Source organism: Panthera tigris, chromosome C1 (genome assembly GCF_018350195.1).
Source record: "Panthera tigris isolate Pti1 chromosome C1, P.tigris_Pti1_mat1.1, whole genome shotgun sequence".
Taxonomy (NCBI): Eukaryota; Metazoa; Chordata; class Mammalia; order Carnivora; family Felidae; genus Panthera; species Panthera tigris.
In genome coordinates this window covers 17010919-17034711 of record NC_056667.1, presented here as the reverse complement: position 1 = coordinate 17034711, position 23793 = coordinate 17010919, and the positions used below count along the sequence as shown (strand labels likewise).

Genomic DNA, 23793 nt, shown 5'->3' with positions numbered 1-23793 from the left:
GAGAAATACAAACTGTACTCCATCAAATATCTGAAGGATTCAGATCATTGGTAAAGAGCTCAGTTTTAACTATAACTTGGTGTATCCTGAGGCTACTCCCCTCTCCTTTCCTCTTGCTTTTTTCCTTAAACAGGTCTTTATTGAATAACTGTTATATTCATAACATAGTACTGGTGGGAGTATAAAGGAAAGACGAATCTATACTAACCTTAAGGACTTTTACATAATAGTTGGAGTAATATCGTCTAAACACAAAAAAATGAGTGTATTGGATAAGAGAACAGTACCTCCATCTTGGTAGTACATGCTTATATGCTAGATGGCAGTTCAAGAAGGGAAGACTTTTTTTTTTTAATGTTTATTTTTGAGAGAGAGAGCAGGGGGCAGAGAGAGAGGGAGAGGGAGAGAGAAAGAATCCCAAGCAGGCTCCATGCTATCAGTGCAGAGCCTGATGCAGGGCTCCGACTCACAAACTGTGAGATCATGACCTGAGCCGAAATCAAGAGTCAGACACTTAACTGACTGAGCCACCCAGGCACCCGAAGAGGGGAAGAATTAATGAGTAGTGGGTATGGAAGAGTTCCATTGAAGAGGACATGATATTGAATTGTTTCTTGAACAGATTTGATGAGATGGAAGAGATGGCAGCCATTCCGGGCAGGGAGATGTCCAGGCAAAGGTATTGCATGAAGGAATTTGTCCTCAGGAAATAATGAGTAGGTCTGTCTGTCCAGGGAAAGAAAAAGATAATGGCTGACATGCCTGGGCCTTGAGTGACAATCTGAGGAATTTAGACTTTAGTCTGTAGTTGTAATGGGTGCTCCTCTTATATTCTTATTTGTGCATTTGTCTCTGGTATTCTGAATCTGTTAATCAACTAATACTTATTGCTATTATGTGCATTGTATTCTTTGAAATTCTAACAGCATTGATCACTTGCAGATGTGAAATTGTAATTCTGGCACATGGTTTGTATGCAGATACAGAAACATGCAGAAAACAGTGGACAAGGAAAACACATTTTTTTTTTCTGTAAGTTTATTTATTTAATTTTGAGAAAGAGGGAGAGGGAGAGAGCGAGCATGAACGGTGGAAGGGCAGAGACAGAGGGAGAGAGAGAATCCCAGGCAGGCCCCGTGCTGTCGGCACAGAGCCTGATGAGGGGCTTGATCTCACAAATCATGAGATTATGACCTGAAACCAAAATCAAGAGTTGGATGCTTAACTGACTGAGCCACCCAGGTGTCCTGAAAACAAATTCTTCTAAGTGATCTTCCTTCCTTGGGAAAGTTTGATGGGGTGGGAGTTGTATCACTAGTAGGCACTGAGTAGTTGGAGGATTTTGTTATAGAGAGATGGATTGGGGGAAAATGTTGAAACTATAAGAAAGGCTATGCTGATTTAGAATGTGTTGCAAGATTCTAAATCTCGTCATCTTTATAATCTGGATTTTGATAAGGCAGTGGTCACTTATGTTTAAAGGTTGAAAATAAGAGAATGTGAGCTTTACTGGTGAGGTTTTCTTATTTTGATCATTACTTAAAATGCAACTACCTACACATAACAATCCCAGTAGCTCCTTAACTAATTAACTCACTCTCTGTTTCACCTACCCAAACCACACTGGTTTAAGAAAGATTTGATCATTTCTTACAATCTTATCAATGTCATTGATAAATACTTTATTGTGTTAATTAGGACTCATGTCATGTAGTCTTTTATTTAAGATTATTGAGAGTTTTTTCTGCATTCTGCTTATTTTCTATTTAGCTTATGGAGGACTAAGCCATATAGGTTTATGCTGATAGTGTTTATTGGCTGTCCCTAAGAGTCAGAGCTTTTATAGCTGGAAGAAATCATCTGGATTCTTGTTTTAATCACCCTGGTTTATAGATCTGACTTATCCGAATGGGTAAGTGCCTTAGCACGAAAGGAGGAATTATCTGGATATAGAGGAACCCAGGCTTCCCTTCCCTCTCCCCTCTATACCTTATGGTGGGATCATTCATGGTTCTTCTCAAAACAAAACAACATATTGATGTTTATATCCCAGTTCTCTGCCATTGAGAGACTTAATAATGCAGTTGGAGAAATAGGACTTAATACATAAAAAGATTAATAATGGGTAAGCCACATCCTTTCCTTTTTTTAAAAAAATTGTTTATTTTTTAATTTCCATCCAAGTTAGTTAGCATATTGTGCAACAGTGATTTCAGGAGTAGATTCCTTAATGCCCTTTACCTATTTAGCCCATCTCCCCTCCCACAACCCCTCCTGTAACCTTCTGTTTGTTCTCTGTATTTAAGAGTCTCTTATGTTTTTGTCCCCCTCCCCTGTTTTTATATTATTTTTGCTTCCCTTCCCTTATGTTCATCTGTTTTGTGTCTTAAATTCCTCAAATGAGTAAAGTCATATGATATTGGTCTTTCTCTAACTTCGCTTAGCATAATACCCTCTAGTTCCATCCTTGTAACTGCAAATGGCAAGATTTCATTCTTTCTGACTGCCAAATACTACTTCATTGTGTGTGTGTGTGTGTGTGCGTGTGTGTGTGTATACACACACCACATCTTCTTTATCCATTCTTCCGTCGATAGACATTTGGACTCTTTCCATACTTTGGCTATTATTGATAGTGCTGCTGTAAACATTGGGGTGCATATGCCCCTTTGAAACAGCACACCAGAATCCCTTGGATAGGATACCTAGTAGTGTAATTGCTGGGTCATAGGGTAGTTTTATTTTTAATTTTTTTGAGGAACCTCCATACTGTTTTCCAGAGTGGCTGCACCAGTTTGCATTCCCATCAGCAGTGCAAAGGAAATCCTCTTTCTCTGCATCCTCGGCCAATATCTGTTGTTGCCTGAGTTGTTAATGTTAGCCATTCTGACAGGTGTAAGGTGGTATCTCATGGTGGTTTTGATTTGTATTTCCCTGATGATGAGTGATGTTGAGCATTTTTTCATGTGTCGGTTGGCCATCTGGATGTTGTCTTTGGAGAAGTGTCTATTCATGTCTTTTGCCCGTTTCTTCACTGGATTATTGTTTTTTGGGTGTTGAGTTTGATAGGTTCTTTATAGATTTTGGAGGAAGTTTATTTATTTTATAACTTCACCTATTTTCCCACCCTTCTCCCCTCTGTTAACCAATCACTAGTTTGTTGTCTGTATTTATGAATCTGTTTCACTTTTTGTTGTTTGTTTTATTTTTTGGATTCCATATATAAGTGAAATCACATGGTATTTGTCTTTCTCTGACTTACTTAGCATAGTACTCTCTAGGTCATATCCTTCTTTTCTTAAAGTTTAAGACTAGTTGGAGTTTAGTGCTCCCACACGTAGTGGAACTTTTAATAATGCTGGCCTTATAGATGGCATCTTATATCAGATTTTTATTCTGCTATCAAGGTTCACATTACACTAATAATTATCTCTGTATAATGCTTTATACTTTATGAAGTATTTTTATAAGCATTATCACATTCAAATTTTAGTGCACCACTGTTAGGTGGCTCTTTTATAGCTGAAACTTAAACTCAGATTTTACTTCATGTCCTCCTAATGTACTAAACAACACTGCTTCTGTGATTTCACTTGCTTTATATCCAGATTTCCATAGTAATGAATTATGTTTTGATAGGTTCCATTTTGGAATAACCTCAAAAATTTTTTAAACTGGAAAAGCTATGTTTTCCATTACTTATTATTCAAAGGGAGTTGAATGAACTTTTTTTTTTTTTTTTTTTTTTTTTTTTTACACACTAAAGTTGGACTGAAGAATTTGATCTTAGGCAGCTTCTTGAGTTTGAGTTAACATAGCCTATTTAACTATTATGAATTCAGGAAACATTTATCAAATGTTGTGCCAGGCTTAGTGCGGGGGATGGGAGATGGGGAGAGCCTTAGGAATGAAAGTGTTAAAATGAAAAAAGAGCAAGAATTTGAAGTCAGGTAGACCTGAATTCAGATCCCAGTGTGCTATGTATTTATTAGTTGCAAATTATTTAACTCCTTGGAGCTTCAAATTCCTAATCTATAAAATGGGGATAATAATACCTATTTTGTAGGATTGTTTTAAAGATTAGGGTGATGTATATGAAGCACTTAGTATAGTATGTGTTTTATAAGTCATTGCCCCTAAGCGAATGAATTGACAGATGTATGTGGTGAGAGTTAGCTGCGTCTTGACAGGAAGTGTTTGGCTGACCTAATGCAGAATCGAGTGAAGGGATTTTTGGCTGCCAATGTAGTATGTTCTGCTTTTGTTGAAACTTGCAGCTCTCACACTGGTGTTTGCCAGCATTGCATTTAACTTCTCACATAGTAGAAGCCAAGTCATTCCTGTGGAGTATAAGTCATTTGGAAACATCTGTGGGCTGGACCTTTAAACCTGTATTGCAGTTCAGTTAGGGGGAAAAAAAATCTCATGTTATCATAGGGGAGTCGAAATCATGTGGTAGGGAACCTCTCTGAGTTGGCACCTAGATTCAGCTTCCTGAATGATGTAGTCATCTAAAGGATGACACTGGTGACAGTGCATATGCTAGGCAAACTGAATGGAATGAAAGACTGAGAACTTATTTTGAATTTTTCTGAAATGGTGCTTTATTAATTTGTAAACATTTATTAAGCACCTACTATGTACCAGATATGTTCTGGGTGCTAGGAATACAGTGTTAGTGTTGGGAAGTCCCCTCCCCCCCTTTTTAAAAATTATTTTTCAGTGTTTGCTTATTTTTGAGAGAGAGAAAGAGAGACAGAGCACAATTGGGGGAGAAGCAGAGAAAGAGGGAGACACAGAATCTGAAGCAGGCTCCAGGCTCTGAGCTGTCAGCACAGAGCCCAGTGTGAGGCTTGAACCCACAGACCGTGAGATCATGACCTGAGCCGAAGTCAGACGCTTAAACTGAATGACCCAGGTGTCCCAGGAAAGCCCCTTTTATAATAGAGCTCATGTTCTAGTAGGGGAGAGTGTAAGTAAATATAAAATATAATGAATCTCAGGTAATGTTAAGTACCATGAAGAGAAATAAATCAGGAGAAGCAAGAACTAAGTTAAGGAAGGGGTGCTTATTTTTAGAGAGGATCTCACTTTACATAGGATGGAATGGAAGACTTTTCTGAGACATAATAAAAACACAGCCCAGAATGAAACCACTGAGTGACCATGCAAGAAAAGGAGCCCAACCAGTGTGTTTGAGTAACCTTTAGAAGAGTCTTTGGTATGAGGAGTGGAGGTAGCACTGACTTCAAAAGTTGCTTTATGGGAATGCAAGCTGGTGCAGCCACTCTGGAAAACAGTCTGGAGGTTCCTCGAAAAACTAAAAATAGAACTACCCTACGACCCAGCAATTGCACTACTAGGGATTTATCCACGGGATACAGGTGTGCTGTTTTGAAGGGACACATGCACCCCCATGTTTATAGCCGCACGATCAACAATAGCCAAAGTATGGAAAGAGCCCAAATGTCCATCGACAGATGAATGGATAAAGAAGATGTGGGATATATATATATATATATATATATATATATATATACACACACACACACATATATACATACATACATACAATGGAGTATTACTCGGCAATCAAAAAGAATGAAATCTTGCCATTTGCAACTACGTGGATGGAACTGGAGGGTATTATGCTAAGTGAAATTAGTCAGAGAAAGACAAAAATCATATGACTTCACTCATATGAGGACTTTAAGAGACAAAACAGATGAACATAAGGGAAGGGAAACAAAAATAATATAAAAACAGGGAGGGGGACAAAACAGAAGAAACTCATAAATATGGAGAACAAACTGAGGGTTACTGGAGGGGATGTGGGAGGGGGGATGGGCTAAATGGGTAAGGGGCACTGAGGAATCCAGTCCTGAAATCATTGTTGCACTAAAAGCTAACTAATTTGGATGTAAATTTAAAAAAAAAAAAAAAAAAAAGATTAAAAAAAAAAAGCATTGTTAAAAAAAAAGTTGCTTTAGGAGGTGGAAGGGAGGATTACCTGGTTTAAAGTGCTTGAAAAACATTAAAAAAAAAAAGGGGGGCGGCGCCTGGGTGGCTCAGTCGGTTGGGCGTCCAGCTTCAGCTCAGGTCATGATCTCACAGTCTGTGAGTTTGAGCCCCGCGTCAGGCTCTGTGCTGACAGCTCAGAACCTGGAGCCTGCTTCGGATTCTGTGTCTCCCTCTCTCTCTGCCCTTCCCCTGTTCATGCTCTGTCTCTCTCTGTCTCAAAAATAAATAAAAACATTAAAAAAAAAAAAGTAAAGTGCTTGAAATCAGCCCATATTGATTCTCAGTATGGGAGGGAGTGAGTCTGGTACTGTTGAAAATTGACCTGGCATCTTTGGAACACATACTGTAGGTTACACCACCCAGAAAATGTACATTTAGGTGTCCTGGAGACCTAACAATGTCCTTTTTCATCATGGTTTTTTAAGAAGCATAGTCTTTGAACCTTCTGCATCAGAATACAAATGCAAATCTATGGACTCCACAACAGATCCAGTTAATGAGAATATTCAAGGATGGTGCCTGGGAATCTGCAGTTTTAACAAGTAATTCCATATCCATAATGAGGTTTGAAAATTACTGTTTGTAATCTTGTTGATAGAAATCGTCTTTATCCCAGGCTTAGTGGGTCGGGCAGGCAAGTACTTGCTTATTTAAAATTCATTACTTTTCATAATTTACATTGGAGCTTGCATTTCCTTTTGCATCAGTTCAGTTGTTGTCTTTAATCTCTGATATACTGTAGCCTTTATATTAAGATGTGTTGTTGATGAGCCAGCAGAAAACCAAATTCTGGTCTTCTCTGCTTATATTATATGGCATTTTCACCATCAGCCACATCTCTGGGAAGGAGCGGTCTCTGAAAGAATGTGGCATTGGCTATGTCAACTTAGATGCTATAGAAAAAGCTTGCTTATGCTCAATTGGTTTTTTCTTTTTTTTTTTGGTTTTCTACTAATTGAAACGTCTAGTTATTTACTTGTGACTAGATTTTTAAATTTTTTAATAGGTCTTTTAACATGCAAAATGCTAAATCAAAGAAAAAATAGAGAATGCAGATAATGAGAAAGTGTTTAGTATATTTAGTGGTAGACAATAAATATTCAGTTTGATTTCACTGGAGAGGATGGAAACAATCAGTAGTGGCAGATTTAAACCATCTGTAGATGGTCAGACCAGATCCTTAAAGGCGTCACAGCCAACATTCTAGTGGGCACACTGTTAAAGACAGCATGCACTGTTTCCCCCATGTTTAATTTTAGTGGTACCATTGATGTTCACTGTCAGGTTATGGGAAGGCTAGAGTAGCTAGGAAGCCTGTTTGCCAGGGCCAGGCTGGTGGCCAAACTTACGACTTTTGTACCTTGCCTTTTGGGTACTATCATGGCTAGTGTCTTCCTTTATTAGGGGCCTCTTGCAAAGAGGTTGAGCCTTTTAGAACTTGAAAGGGCCTTAGAATGAATGAAAGTCTTTATTTTTTTATTTTACCATTAAACCAAGAATCAGATAATTGAGATTTTCTCCAAGACCTAGATACTAGACACTAGAATATGAAGTCTAGTAATGTAGTTTCCTTCATTAGGGTCATCCAATTGAGTCATCTTTTTAAAACATGTCCCTTCCCCCAAGGGTTGTTATCTTTCTGCTTAAGGGTTCTCGTAGTCATTTTATCTTAGCAGTTGGTTGTTTTTGACTTTGCCTGACCCGTGATTGGGAGGCCTGGTTAAGGTGTGAGTGGGAATTTATATCTTGCTTCATAGTAAAAATTATGTAATGTTCAAGAGAAAAGCTTTTGAGGGGCACCTGGGTTGCTCAGTCGGTTAAGCATCCTACTCTTGATTTTGGCTCAGGTCATGATCTCATGGTTGTGAGATCCAGCACCGTGTCAGACTCTGCCTGGGCATGGAGGCTGCTTGAGATTCTCTCCCTCAGTCCCTCCTCTGTACTCTCTCTCTCTCTCTTTCTCTCTCTCTCTCTCTCACTCAAAATAAAATAGAAAAGCTCCTAAAATTAAGGCATATGGAGGAACAGAAACAGTCCCTGAGGCACACTACAAAGCAACAGAGGAGGAGGAGAGTTCACAGAGTTGATCTCTGCTTGGAACCATGTATTTACTTTCCTTTCCCTCCCTTTCTTTAACTGCTGGACTTCCATAAACTCAGTCTTATGAAGAGGAATGGTGTGGCTTAAGAGGTTTGAGTTGGGATTCTGGACACCTAGCTTTTAGGTCCAGTTTTGCTCCAAGCCTCCATTTTCCTCTCTTTGGACCTTATTTTCCCCATCTTTAAAATGAAAGGCTGGATTATTGATCCTCAAAGATCTTTTTAGCTCTGATATTCTTTGATTTCATGAATGCTGAAAGGTTCTGATGCTCTGATGAAGGGCCACAGCTTGCAGTTTGCTCTGACACAGTATAGATGCTGCATTGAAACTTTACCACAGTGTACCTTGGGTAGTCTCAGGCTAATTTTTCTTTTTCAGGAGGAATATTTCTGAGAGTCTGGATTCTATAGATAAGTGAGTTTTGTTTTTGTTTTTATTTTTAAAGAGAATGTGAAAGGTTAAAAATAAGAGTGAAAGAAGACTTTAAAGTTGGATCTGTGGAGAATATATTAATGTGTATCCCAAGTAACTGTTGTAGAATAGCAGATGCTTTGTTCAGTCTGTGTAAGGTGGCATAGTATTGTGGCATTCTCTTGATGCTGTTGCAGAGAACAAGGGGCTATAAGGAAGTTCAAAGTCCACATAGTTTCCACCTTTGGAAAAGGTGTGCCTGCTTACCTCAGGACCCAACAGGTGGGAGAGCTACTGAGGACACGGTTTCTAGCTTCCTTAGAACTCCCACTCCTGGTGGAAAGATTTGAGCCCCTCTCTCAGCTCTGTGGGACCAGAAAATCTGCACTTGAAGCTTGGCTTGTTTGGTTTAAATGATGGGAGTTTGTTCCCCCTGAAAATGTCACTGCAACCCCAGGACAGCTTAATGATTCTTGTAGGTTACTCAGAACTCATTGGGTATGATTCTGTCCCAGAGCAGGCTTGATGGCTGTGTTGTAAGGAGATAAGGCCAGATACAGTCTGGCTTTTTACTGGAAACCATTCACCTTCGTGCTTTATTCTTCTCAGTGGGTGGGGTTCCCTCCATTCCTGCCTGAATGAAAAGCCTTTAGCTGACTTCCTGATCATGCCCTGTCTTGTCCTTCATTTTTTCTTTGCTTTTCATTATTATTTGCTGCAGCTCAACCCATCTTCTAGTTGTGGCTTTACACAAGGCAGGAACCTCTAACCTTTGTAAATGTTTGTAACTGGAAAGAAACTAAAAGTTTGAGTTAGGAGAAAGGAGTTTAGGTCTCTTATGCTGTGTTCACGGGATTAGGGTGAGGAGTTGGGAAGGTCGGAGAGGTGAGGAGACTTGATCCAAGAAAACACTCTAGATGAAGATGAAGTAGTTGAGGAAATGGAAGTTTGGGTTGCTGACAGGGCAGAAAAAACTTGAGGAATGCTCCCTATTTGATAAATAGGTTATTTTTAGTTGCAGAAAAAGAGTAGTCTCACCAGCATAGTGGAATCTTGCAGTCATGTTTGTAACTTTAATCAGTTTAGGCTATGCCAGAAAAGTGTCAGGTGACATGCTAATTTCCTCCAACTTTTAGTTCTGTCTGGCTGAACTCCAGCAGTCCTATGGCCTGCAGGGCCTCAGGGCATGTGAGTGGAGGGTAATTGGGGGGAGGGGGCCAGCTGCTGCTGTTTGAGATGCTCCTCAAGGCGAAAGAACCTGTGTGCTAGGCCCCTGTTCTGATGCATGCACTGGGGCTCTAGGTCTCTGGTGCTTAAATCCAGAGTGTTCCCTTGTGGGACCCCAACATGACCTTGGGTGGAACTGCCTTAGAATCTGATTTGCTATTTTTCCAATTAACTCTGTGTTCTGTGCCCATCTTTCTTGGTCCTTGGTCCTTGAGTTTTAATGAATTTTAAGCTCCTAGTTAACATTATTCAGCACACTTTGATTTAGTTTCCACTAAAATGTGTGCCTGGCATTACTGTGGTGCCAAGTGCCCTTTGATCTTTGTTTCTTAGAGACTCTAGATTCTCTATGTGTTGTTCTGTTGAAGAATATCAACTTGTTAATTAATTAAAGTATTTTAATTTTTAATTTTGGGAAAGACTTTATATCAATTACTAGGACAGAAAAACATGGTTTAGTGGTGTGATTTGGGGTACTATGTACTTATTTATAGGAGCTGGACCTTCCTAACTGGAAGATATGACCTTTGCCTTTGTAAGAATTTACAGTGGTGTGGAGAAAATGATAGTACAAATTATTGAAGAAAATATTGAAGCAAGTACAGACTGAATCATCTGTGCATAACGAATACCCTGAGTGCTGCAGAGTTCTCTGGTCAGTAAGTAGGGTTTAGAGCTTGCTTGTTGGAGCAAGTTTTAGTCTTGTTTCTTTTTAGCTTTATACACAAAGAGGTTAGACAGCAACTTTTGAGTGTGGGTTTCTGTAGTCTTGGGATTTTTCTCCCTGTGCTGGTCTTATTTTTTGCTTAAAACATAATAAAAGTAATCTGTGTAACTGAGTCTCATGGGTACAAGGAAAACCTAAGAGGTAGTTAGCTTAATAAAAGCAGCTAGTGAACTGATGGATCCATCTTATTTGGGGAGGCTGGGGGAAGAGAACTGGTGATGTTTCTCCTGGGTGCTGAAGAAAGGGGCCGCCTACAAAAGCCTTTCTTTAGAAGCTTTCAGCTTGCCTTAGAGTAGCAAATTATTTAAAATACGAGCCTCCGTTTCCTCACATTTTAAAATGGGTTTGATAGTATCTCCTCATAGAGTTGTGAGAATTGAGTGGATGGGAGTGAAAGTGATTTGAAGTATGAAATAATGTGTAAGCATTAGATATTATTATTCATTATATTATTTAGGGAGGAGGAGGCATGGACTTTTGAGGCCTCTGGCAGGACATCTTTGGGGAGCCTTTCTGATGATTTTGGGCATCCTGGAATCTGGACTTCTTTTAGTTGGTGTTAGTAAAGAAAATAATATTACTCAATGTTATTTAAAGGTATACATGTGGGAGATGAATTGTTCTTTTTTATGTATACATACCTATACTTATAAGAATATAAATAGAAGCACTCCTCATAGTGTTCAGCTATGTAGCCATTGAACATTTACCGAACTATTACTATGTGCCAAGTTCTATGCATGTCCTTGGATTTGGAGATGAAATACATAATCTTGGCCTTTTAAGAGCTCACAGTTTGGTGGGGGGATATAAAGAAGTAGATAATTACAATACAGGATGGTAAGTGCTGTCTGTGTTAGAGGGAAACCTACGGTCTTTTAAAAGGGCCTGTTCTTACTTGATTCCTCTCACCTTCTTCTCCAGACTTTGTTTAAAAGCTGTACGAGATCATAGGGAGGCCTGGAGAGATAAAGCAGTTTGCCTAAGGTCATACCCCATAGCTCGTTGGTGGTAAAGCTGGAATTAAAATGAGTTGTCATATTCAGCCTTTTGCAGCTTTGTTCTTAGCTCCATCAGCACTGACCTCAACTTTTCCTCCCTTGCCGTAGATTCCTACTCTTTTCAAAGGGATAACTCTCTCCCTCCTCTCTGCTCCACCATCTTTTCAAGCTTCAGTTCTTATTACCTTATCTCACAGGTACTATTGAACTGGAAGTAGGAAGACTTGGGAGGCTTAACTTTGAGCTTGCTGAGGTAGAATGGTTCTTTGTATTGGCTGCACATTAGAATTGCTTACAGAGCTTTTATAAAATACTGATACCTAGGATTCTGATTTTTACTCCCATTATTTGTTCATTATTGAGATATAGCTACAGTAAATTATACAGATTTTTCAGTAAAATACTCAATGAATTTTTATGTATGTATGCTGTCATGTAAAGACTACTCACATCAAGATATGCATCAGGTCAAGATAGAGAACATTTCCAGAATTCCAGAAGGCTCCCTCGTGCTTCTTCCTCATCGGTACTGGCTACCCAAGTAACTAGTTATTCTGACTTCTATCTCCATTGATAAGTTTTGTCTATTTTTGAGTTTCATGTAATAGAACATAAATAGCCTCAGACTGCATGAACTATTTTGGGTCTGGCTGCTTTTGTCATCCATGTTGTATGTAGCAGTATGTAATGGTTCATTGTTTGGATGTATCACAGTTATTTATTCTACTGTTGATGGACATTTGGGATCTTACCAGTTTTGGCTATATGACAAAGCTGCCATGGACACTCTTAGTCTTATGTATATCTTTTGGTGAACATATGCACTCATTTCTCTTGGGTGTATACCTAGGAATAAGATTCTGGGTCATATGTTTAGCTCTGGTAGATATTGCTAGAGTTTGGTTGTACTAGGTGGTAGTATTCAAATTTTTTTTATTATGAAAAATTTTGGGGCGCCTGAGTGGCTCAGTTGGTTAAGCGTCCGACTTTGGCTCAGGTCATGATCTCACGGTCCATGAGTTCGAGCCCTGCGTCGGGCTCTGGGCTGACAGCTCAGAGCCTGGAGCCTGTTTCAGATTCTGTGTCTCCCTCTCTCTCCGCCCCTCCCTCATTCATGCTCTGTCTCAAAAATAAGTTAAAAAAAAAAAATTCAAACATTCACAAAAGGAGAGAGGCTAATACAGTGAACCTACATGTATTTATATTCAGTAGTTTTCAAGATTTTGCTACATTTCCTTCAGTTCTTTTTAATGTGTTGAAGAATTTTAAACCAAATCCCAGAAATCATATCATTTTATACCTACACACTTTTTTATGCATCTTTAAATACATTTTCTCACATAACCATAATGCTATTATCAAATTTAAGAAAATTAACAAAACCTTAATAACATCTAGATAGGATCATAATCAGATTTCCTTGATTGTCTAAAAAATGTCTTTGCAGTTACTTTGTTAGGGTAAGGATCTGACCAGAACCCATACAGTACATTAAGTTGTTATGTTTCCTAAGTTTCTTTGTATTTCAAGTCCTTCCCCTGCTCCCACTTTTTCATATCATTGACTCATTGTAGAAATTCAGTCATTTATCAGATAAATGATATTTTTGAAAGCTCCTAGGTTTTTCCAATAATTAGCGTTGAAAACCTCCAGGAGTGTAAATCTTAGGACTGTTCTTTTAAAGAGAGGGTGAAAGGTAGGGGCTAGAATATAAATATAGTATGGGTGATTGAAGCTATCATAACAGATTAGAGCGTGGACCTCTTGTACAATAGAACTGGGATATGGTAGTAGCAGTGGTGGTGTACCCAGAGAAAGAGTGTGGGAACTAGTCACGAAGTTCTCTTTTGTCTATCCCAGTTTCACTTTGTTGTGTGAATTTTCTTGTTTAGTAGGAACTTCAAAGGTTGATTCTCTAATCTAAGAATCAGAGACTCTGACAAGAAAAAGCAGATATGATTTCTTTCCTGTTGAAGTTACTTTCTTGCAGAACTGTTGACCATGAGTTTTGTGTGTGTGTTTGTTTGTTTTTTTGTTTTTTAATTAGCTGAACACAGTGGGAAATTGGAAAATAGATCATTCACAGCAATTAAGATACTTAAGGCTTAATTAAAGAAAACTTTAAGAGGTAAGAAATTAAGTCTGTACACAGCATAGGGAGGAAATGTTAAAATACCTATCAAGGTGGGAGGCTGGGGTGTCCAAAGGCAGGCCACAATAAAGTGCAATAGGGGATGGTTTCCCACACCAGGAAGACCTATGGTGATTCCTTCTAGTTTGTGCCAAGCACCTTCTAGCAATTAGCTACCATTTCACTCCACCCTCTTTACCTATAAGGGCCAAATTGTCTAAATAATCTTACTTTAAGTAACTTATCAGATCTAAGTGCTCGACAGAATTTTTGTGGGAGAGTTGGTAATGTTGGTCACTGGCATGGGCTGAAATGGTATATCCAGTGCAGAAAACCTAGGGAAGGTCAGAGTGGCTGTAGTGTAGTTAGATTGTGAGAACTAGAGGGGCCCTTGGACTTTAGGATTCTACCTACCCTTCTTCCCTTTCTTAGTTTTTTTTTGTTAGAGAAAATTTAAAATGTATACAAAAGGAAACTTCATGATGGGCTCCCATGTATCCACTCCCAGTTTCAATAGTTATGAAATCATGGCCAATCTTGTTTCATCTATACCCTACCCACTTAACCCCATTCTGTATTATTTTGAAGCAAATTCCAGACATTATATCATTTCATCTGTTGTAAGCATTTCATTATGTATCTCTAAAAGTTAAGGACTTCTTACAATTAAAAAAACCATAATTTTAATATCACATAAAAAACAAGAATTCTTTAATACCATCAAATATCCAGTCAGTCAAATTTTCATTTTCTCATCAATGATTCTGTTTTGTTTCTTACAGTTAGTCTGAATTAGGATCCAGTTAAGATCCATACATTGTGGCTGGTTGGTTTTATCTTTTTTTTTTTTAATTTTTTTTTTTAAGGTTTATTCATTTTTCAGAGGCAGAGAGACAGAGCATGAACGGGGGAGGGGCAGAGAGAGAGGGAGACACAGAATCTGAAACAGGCTCCAGGCTCTTAGCTGTCAGCACAGAGCCTGACGTGGGACCTGAACTCACAGAAGGTGAGTTCATGACCTGAGCTGAAGTTGGATGCTCAACCGATTGAGCCACCCAGGCGCCCCTGGTTATATTTTTTTTAAGAATCTTTTAATCTTATAATCTCTCCATATCCCCTCCTTTTCTTTTTTTTTTTTTTTTTAAACATACAGGGTATGGTAGTTATATGTTGCTGCATAACAGAATTTAGCAGCATAAAACAATATACATTTATTATATCACAGTTTCTGTGGGATAGGAAGCCAGGCATGGCTTTAGCTGGGTCTCCTGCTTCAGGCTCTTAGCTGTAATCAAGATGTCAGCCATCAAGGTGTGACCGAAGAAGGGCTTGAAGTTCACTCAGTTGTTGGCAGGATTCAGGTCCTTGTGGGCAGTTAGACTGAGGGCCTCCATTCCTTACTGGTTGGTAGATGGAGGCCACCTTTAGTTCCTTGCCATATGGGCTTCTGTAGCACAGCAGCTAGCTTCATCAAAGCAAGCAAGAGATGGCAAAAGAGAGAAAGAGCCAGTAAGAAAGAATTCAGTCTTTTATAAGCTAATCTCAGAAATGACATCTCATAATTCTTGCCTATGTTCTCACTGTTAGACGCCAGTCTTGAGGCCCAGACCAAACTCAAGGGGAAGAGCCCACATAGAACATGGACACTAGGGGGTGGAGATCTTTGGGAGCCATTTTAGAAGACTGCCCATCTTCTAGAGATAAACTCTAGAGTCCAGGTCTGCTATCAATATATTTGCCTTTTTACCATATTTTTGGTGCCACTGGGGAGAACAAGGCCCCTCAACTCGCACATTTCATTTCCCTCCATCTGTGTAATAACTCCATTATGCAGTTTCCTTTTGTGACACTCTGATAAATGTCATGTTTGTATATGTCAATAACCAGAGCCAGTTGTTAAAAATCATAGGTAGGATAGGTTGATTGGGCTTTTTCACCTTGACCAAGAAATAAACCAGTCACTGGTCTTAAAAAAAATTATGTGTTTCACACTGTGCCAGGCCTATGGAGGTACAAAAAAAAGCATAGAAGAATAAGAGTTTATAGTTATTGTGTGGGATGGACAATAAGTGCAAAAAATTAGAAATTAGCGTTGAGTCAATCGGCCAATATTGTTTGGCGCACAAAGCTCTGTGTACAAAGCTCCATGTTAAGTGCTATGGAGAATATCAAACTCGGTAAGACAGCCTTTTGCTCTCTCCTTAGGGGATGATACAAAACAAAGTTATAATGCAAAGTAGACTGGGAATTGTGCAAGTAGAGATATGGACAAAGTACTTTGGGAGCAAAGGATGGAGAATCTTAGAATGTTAGAGTCAAAAAGGGCCCTTAGCATCAGGGCCAGTGGTCTTTACCATTTGCAGACTTGGAGCCATTTAGTCAGAGAAGTTTGAGTTCTTGCTAAGATAAGAGAATCAAGTGAAATTAGAATATAACTTTTTTAGCAGCTAGAGATGGGAGGACTTAAGTTGGAAACAGGTAGCCTTAGATCATAGAACAGACTACTCCAAGAATGTGGACTTTCTCAGTAACACACCTCAACTGGCCAAAGGTAGATTCTGCAGCTGCTCTGTGTACCTGTAATATAACCATAACCATGTTTTATAGTATACAAAGTACTTTCACATATATTATTTCATTTGGTCCTTACAGCCTTGGAGTCTGGATGTATTGTTATCTCTGTTTTACAAATGAGGAAACTTCTACTCAGAGAATTATAATATCTATTAAGGATCACAGAACCAGTAAATTAGAGAGACAGGACTGGGTCTCAGGATTTCATTGCCCTGTGTTCTGCTCAGTATGTGTGCTCTGAGTGTGTGTGCTGTTTGTTTTGTTTGTTTTTAATACTGAAGACACTGACTTGAGACTTGTTGGCAAGCATGACTTTCTGAGCAGATGAGATAAAGAGGCACATCCAGGGCTATAAGAAGGAACTTGGACAAGGGTTGGTGGTGGGGAGATGCAGAGAACCTGGCAGAGAGCCTGCTGATGTCTTCTGCCCAGGGGCATCCTCCCTGCCCTTTCACATGCTGCCCAGCAACACCTCTGGCCTCACCCACCTCTCCTGGTACTTCTTTAAAATTATTTCTGCTGGAACTGGGCAAGTAAATTTCTCAGGGTTCCTTTCCCAAGGTCTTCCTAGTACACTTAGAAGGAAAGAGAAACTAAATAAAAACACATAGGGGATACAATGCTTTATCAGAATGGTGAGAAGAAGAAAATTGGATTAACATTTATAGAACACATTATGCCAGGCCTTATCTGCTTATACTGAATCTGTATTTCCATATAGTCCTTTACATCAGTCCCATGAAGTTTAGATATTATAGTCTCTGTGTACACTTGAAGAAATTGAGATCGTGAAGTTTAATCACCCAGACTGCTGTGTGACTGAAGTATAGAGGAAACCAAGATTCCCTGGCTTCTGAGACCATGTGTACTCCTCCCATTGTGGTATGTTGCCTGGGCAGCAGGCAGGGTGGAGAAGGAGTGTGGAACAGAGACAATGGGAAGTTCTCTAGAGGCTGTAAAATGGAAAGAAACTTCTTGCTGGGGGTAGAAATAACGATGACTCCCTCAAAATGAGCCTTGGAATTAAAATGGCAGAGAAAACCTTCTAAACCCAGGCCCTCTGGTATAAAAAGCCACGTGTTCTGTTCCTGACACACCAAGGGAAAGTGTACATTTTTATCTTCCGTTGTAGTGAAGATGAGATCTGTGTTTGAAAAAAGACTTCCAGATTGATACTCTGGACATTTAGGAATCGGTCCAAGGGGAACGGAATTCTTAGCTGAATAAAAAGGTTTGAAGCCCTTGGGTGACTTGCGGCTGCCAGGACCTGCCGCTTGTACATGTGGCAGTGCTAGGATGGTGCCCCCTTTAAACAGAAACAGACCAAACAGCTCATCCTCAACCCTGCATCCTCTCGAATCTAAACAAGATGTCTGTATTTACTGCCTCCCTCCTCTTAGCCTGTCCTAGGCTGGCTTCTGCCCTGTCATTTCACTGTACACTTCAGTAAAGTCACTGATGTCCTTCATGAAGCTGAATTCAACAGACTTTTCAAATTCATTTTCTCGGTGAAGTTGATGCTGTTGACCACTCCTTCTAGAAATGCTCTCTTGTCTTGGCTCAAGTGATATAACATGGTCTTGTTCTTCTACTTCTCTGCTGTTTCTGCAGGTTCATCCTCCGTTCTGCAGCTATTAAATGTACTATTCTTGCAGGCCCTCCTCCCTGGTCATACTAGACACTCTCCCTGGGTGATCTCATCCACCCCATTGGCTTTAGTAACCACACCTCTATGCACATGACTCATAAATTTATGTATCCAGCCTGGATTGCTCCCCTGTGCTACAGACCCATCTATTTATTGTCAGCCAGGCACCATTCTAGGGTACAGAATTCCCTGGGGATATAGTGATGAGGTAGACAGAAGATGGGGGTAGAGGTGGGGAGGAGGAGATAAACAGTAAGTAAGTAAACAAAATACCAGATGGGGTTAAGTGTTAAGGTGCACATAAACTAGGGTGATATGTTAGAGGTTGAGAGCTACTTAATATTATCTGGCCAAGTCTTTACAGAGGTGATAAAACTTAAGCTGACCCTTCAATGACTGAAAGGAGCCAGCTGTACAAAGGGAAGAGGGAACAGCTAGTGCAAAAGCCCTAAGGCCAGAATGAACGCAGTGTGTGCAAGAAACAGGAAGTGAGGAAGGGGACCTGGTAGGAGATGAGGTCAGAGAGGTAGGTAAGGGGCCAGATCATGCAGGGCCTAGTAGACTCTGGTGAGGACTTTAGAGTATTCTAAGTGGAAGGGAAAGCTGTTAGAGGTATTTTGTTGTGTTGTTTTTAAGCAGAATAGAGTCTTGATCTGATTAAGTTTTTAGAAATTCGCTGCTGTTTGGAGAGTGGTACTCATAGGGGACAGTTGGTAGCAGGGAGGCTTAAGGAGGCTATTATAGTAGGTAGGGTGAGAGAGAGTCCAGTAGCTTGGACTAGGGTGCTTAATGGGGATGTAGAGAGCAGAGGGACAGGTTCAAGAAAATTTGGAAGTTGGAGTTGATAGGACCTGCTGATGGATTTCATGTTCGGTGTGGGGGAAAGACACATTCAGCATGGTTAGGTGTTTGGCCTGGTCAGTTGGGTGAATGGTGATAGTGTAAATAGGGGAAGATGTGAGGAGGAATGAGTTTGGGAGAAAGACGGGTGGGAGGTCAATACAATCAACAATATGGGAATATATGGATATGTGATATCAATTAGACATCCAGGTAGAGATGTCCGGTAGGCCGTCGGAAATGCTTCTGGAATTGTCAGTGCTGGAGATGAAAATTTGGAAGTCATTGATATTGAGTCATGGGACTAGATGAGATTGCCCAAAGAAGGGAGGGTGCAGATAAAGAAAAGAGGTCCTGGGACTATCTCTGGTCATGTAGAGGAGAAGGTGGAGCAGACTGAAGATGACCTGTGGAGTAGGATGATGAGGAAAGTATGATGTCCTGGAACCAAGGGAGAAAGTGTTTTGATGGAGAAGGAGTGGTTATTTGCGTTAAATGCCATTTGGAGGATAGGGAAGTGACCACAGAATTTGGCAGTATTGAGGCCTTTGACCCTAATGAACAGTTTTTGTGGAGCGTTGAGGATAGAAGGCTGATTGGAGTGACTGAGCATTAGAGGTATGGAAATAAAATGTGTAGAGTACTCGGAGAGGTTTTGCTGTGAAGAGAAGAGAAGCAGAGACATTGGGGCTAGACTAACTGGAAGGAGGTGTGAGATCAAGGGAGAGTTTATTGTTTCTGGTTTTTGTTTTGTTTGTTTTAAATTTTTTTTAAATGTTTATTCATTTTTGAGAGACAGAGCATGAGTGGGGAAGGGGCAAAGAGAGGGAGACACAGAATCTGAAACAGGCTTCAGGCTCTGAGCCATCAGCACAGAGCCCAACGCAGGGGTCGAATTCACGAACTGCGAGATCCTGACCTGAGTCGAAGTTGGACGCTTAACTGACTGAGCCACCCAGGCGCCCCTCGTTTTGTTTTTTAAGATAGGAAATTCTAGAATCTTGCTTTCCAAATGTGGCCTCTGGATCAACCTAGGAAGCTGTTAGAAATACAGTCTTAGGCCCCACCCTAGACCTACTGAGTCAGTGTCTGTGTTTCAGTGAGATCCTCAGCTGATTTGTGTGCACATTCAAGTTTGAAAAGCACTGTTTCAGAGTGTGGCTTCTCAAGCTGTCAGTGATGCAGGACAAATTAATTTTTTCTAGTCTGTCCAGGACCTACATGTGGTATTCTTATGCAGATTTTTGTCTGTAACTCACTCTACGTGTGACTCACTGTGTGAGTTCATCAGCACCCTCACTGGTCTAGACCCTGTTTGAGAAATCCTCCTCAGATCCTATGCTTGCACGTTGTAGCAGTGTCTACAACATTTGCTTGCTTCACAAATGTCTAGGTGCCTATTCTATTCCTGTACTTACCCTCGTAAGATTTTGTGAGCCAGTGCTGGCCTGTGGATCTCATGCTGTTTGGCTAGGGTCATTTGAGAGTCTGTATACAGGAGAAAAATGACGTAAGAGAGTGGAGATCACTGCATATGAAGATAAGAGGGAATCAGATCCATAGTAGACATGAAAAGTTGTACTTTATGTATCAGCAGACCCTCTTCATTGTAACAATAGGGAACACAGAATGCTGACATATGGTTAGATTTGGAATTAGGGAGATGATGGTCTGAGTGTTTCTTCTTGGGGACAGTCATTTAGCTGATGGGGGTTGGAGGTTTATTGAGGAAAAAAAAAGAGGTGCAAGAGTTGTTTTGGAGAGTTGGAAAGTGAACCTAGCAAGGGAAGATATAGTAGGGTTGTTGGCAGCATCGAGGGACATATTTGAGATTTTGTGGTGATAAATTTAAAATGTGGGGTGCCTTGCTGGCTCAGTTAGTAGAACATGCAACTATTGATCTTGGGGTTGTGGATTTAAGCCCCACGTTGGGCGTGGAGCCTGTTTAAAAATTTTTTTTAATTTTTTTATTTTATTATTAAAAATTTTTTTTTTTAATCTTTATTTTTGAGAGAAAGAGTGTGAGCAGGGGAGGAACAGAGAGAGAGGGCAACACAGAATCCAAAGCAGGCTCCAGGCCCTGAACTGTCAGCACAGAGCCTGACGTGGGGCTTGAACCCATAACCGTGAGATCATGACCTGAGCCGAAGTCGGACACTCAACCTACTGAGTCACCCAGGCGCCCCTAAAAATTGTTTTTAAATCATACCAGTCAGTAGTTGCATTTTCTCTACAGACACAGTTTATAACTTAGTGCTTTGGTGTAGGCCTGGAGAGGTTGTTAGTTTGGTTTAGTGAAGATTGAAGTTTTACTAGTTGAATATTAGGGGAGGGGGACAAATGAATTAAAGATATTTGCAAGGAACTGATTATAAGGGAAGTGACCACATGAAAGGAGGCATGTGATTCCATTAAATTACTTAACTTCTCTCTCTCTTTTTTGTTTTTAATGTTTGTATATTCTGAGAGAGATCATGAGCAGGGGAGGTACAGAGAGACTCCCACGCAGACTCTGCATTGTCAGCGCAGAGCCTGATGTGGGTCTCAAACCCATGAGGCTGTGAGATCATGACCTGAGCTGAAACCAAGAGTCTGACACTTAACCATTTGAGCCACCCAGGCGCTCCTCTCCTCTTTTAGAAGATGGGGATAATAGTATCTGTTTCACAGAGTTGTTCTAAGGATTTAGTTAATTCCTATAAAGTGCCTAGAATGGTGCCTGGGGCACAGTAAGTGCCCTGTATGCAGCTGGCAGTGTTAGCTCTGTGGCCACCATCTCCTGAAACAGGGAACTGGCCTTCTTACCCATCTTTTGGCACCATTTGTCCTTGCTTCCATCTGTTGTCCATACTGAAGCCAAAGTGATCTGGAAATGTGCACACCTTATCCCTACTTAAGAGTTAAATGATGGGGCGTCTGGGTGGTCTAGTCAGTTGAGCGGCCGACTTCAGCTCAGGTCATAATCTTATGGTATGGGACCTCCAAGGGCCTGTATGGTGTGGCTTGCTCCATACCTCTCCAGCCTCATTTCCTGTCACACTTCTTCTCCCTTGTTGGTCAGCCAGATCTACTTTAGCTCCTCATATTCAACATGCTCCCTCTTCTGCTTAGAAATGTCCTCACCACTAGGGGCAGCCTTCCTAGACCTCCCTATTAATGGGTCAGCTTCTATTAATTTAATAGTATGATTCTTCAATCAGTGTTTTCCTGTTGCGCTATACAATAAATGGCATGAAGACAGTTCTGTTTCTGCTCCCTATTTTCCTCAGAGCTTGATGCACTGTAGCCAGTCAATATTTGCATGAATACGTGAATGAATGAAAGAATGCACAAACTACCTATCAACCGCTTGTCGGTCTGTGTTATTTGGGATGTGGGTCAGGACTGATTCTCTTGAGAGTAAGATCTGAGAGAATTCCTTCCAGGGTGGTATAATGCAGAGGAGAAAGCACATTTTGGATCCAAGATACCTACATGAGAATCCACTTATCAGCTGTGTGACTTTGACCCTTTATTTCTTCCTCATTTATAAAGTAATCATGATGGTATTTACCCAGTAGGGTTACTATGAAGATTGAATTAGGTAATAAAAGCACTTTCAGTTTCTTTCTCCTTAGACTGGTTGTTGTGACTTTGCTGTTTACATTTGCCATTACCTGGTCTAATCCTTTGGGCCCCTTGGTATCCTAATTATAGACTTCCAGAGGTTAAAGGGAGCCAGCATGTTCTTCTGATTTAGCCAACTTTCTAAAGCAGGTCTAAAACCAGCAATTTTAGACATGTGGTTCTATTGCTAAACCCCACAAACACGGGCTAATTGCAAGGAAGCCTAGTCTCAATTATAGCCTACTTGTTAGAAAAGGAAACAGCGGACAGGTGGCAGTCCTTGAGGGTCTGCTTTTAAATAGATGTCCTAATCGCAAACTAGTCTTATCAATTGTTTATTAATAAATGCTTCCATAGTGTTTGAAAGTTCTTAAATCCTTTCTTTCTAATTCTAATCTTGTTTATACTCTTGGTTCTTTGTTAAGTAAGGTTTCTTTGGTAAGGTGGAAAAAGCCCTGAAGCTCAAAGATGGGATTACTGGATTCTAGTCCTGTCTCTGTTATTAGCTTCCTAAAAGAGTCACAGGTCTTAATCTGTTTGCTCATCTGTTGTAGGGGGGATAAGAGTATCTGCCTTCTTATCCCAAGAGTTACACGGATAAAAAAGTTATATCCTGGGAGAATTAGACCTTATTTTAGCAGCCCTCCATCATAGATGGGTATTGAAATCTGTTATTAACATAATTTAAGAATTAATAACAAGACTCTTAATTTATTCTTTAACAAATTGAATAATTGAGATATTCTAATAAATCAAATGAGTTGGCATGTCTCCACTTTTGCCTTTTGGGATCTATTACGGTTTTTTCAGGGGCAGACGGAAACAGCATGGGTAAGGGTTCATACATGTTGTTATTGGAAAGGGCCTTAAATATCATGTCGTCTGAGTTTTTTGTTCAACTGATGAAGCTAAGGCCCAGGGAGTATAAAAGTCATGTCTGAGGTGTCAGTGGTTGAACTTCCTGTCCAAGGCTCTTCACCCTAAGAGGCACCTCTTCTTTTTACCAGTTTCTCACTTGCTCTGTACCCTTCTCCCTCGTGGGCAGGTGGGATGGGTGGGAGGGGGATGAGAAGAAGGCAAGGCTTTCAGACATCTCTTCTGCAGGTTATGTTTTTCCCTCTGCTTTTACCTGGAATGTCTTGAACTCCAACATGAAATGACCTGAGTGCAGGAAGCTGGTCAGGTGTGGCATTCAGGTTAGCTGCTTTTATCAACCGGGTGGCACCAGGTTGGCTCTCACCAAGCTGCTGGCACTCTTCAGCCTCAAACCCACTGATTGGTCACACTTCATCCTTCCATCGGCCCATTTACAGGTTGGCTTTTTGGTGAAGAGATTGCACAGGGCAGAAGAAAAACATTAAATCCCTCCTCGTTTTTCTCCTGCCTGAGAGTGTTGTTTCAGCAATTCCAGGTGAAAAAATGATGGTCTCCTTGCCTCTCAGTAGATACAATGGGGCACCAGATTTGACTCCTAGGACTTCGGATATTATGGTTATCTCCGGTTTAA

At 40.3% G+C, this 23793-nt stretch overlaps 1 protein-coding gene across 7 annotated transcripts in view; it reads left to right on the top strand.

Moving 5' to 3' along the window:
- Nucleotides 1-23793, top strand: part of LUZP1 (leucine zipper protein 1) — a 95877-nt gene that overhangs the window by 31649 nt on the left and 40435 nt on the right. For 6 of the 7 annotated variants that reach the window (XR_006221047.1, XM_042995867.1, XM_042995869.1 and 3 more), the window contains exon 1: nucleotides 15563-15795. The exons of the other annotated variant lie outside the window; for it this stretch is intronic. The gene's annotated coding sequence lies outside the window, so the exon portion shown is untranslated. Of the gene's footprint in view, nucleotides 1-15562; nucleotides 15796-23793 lie in introns of those variants that run through there. 7 annotated transcript variants of the gene reach the window in all.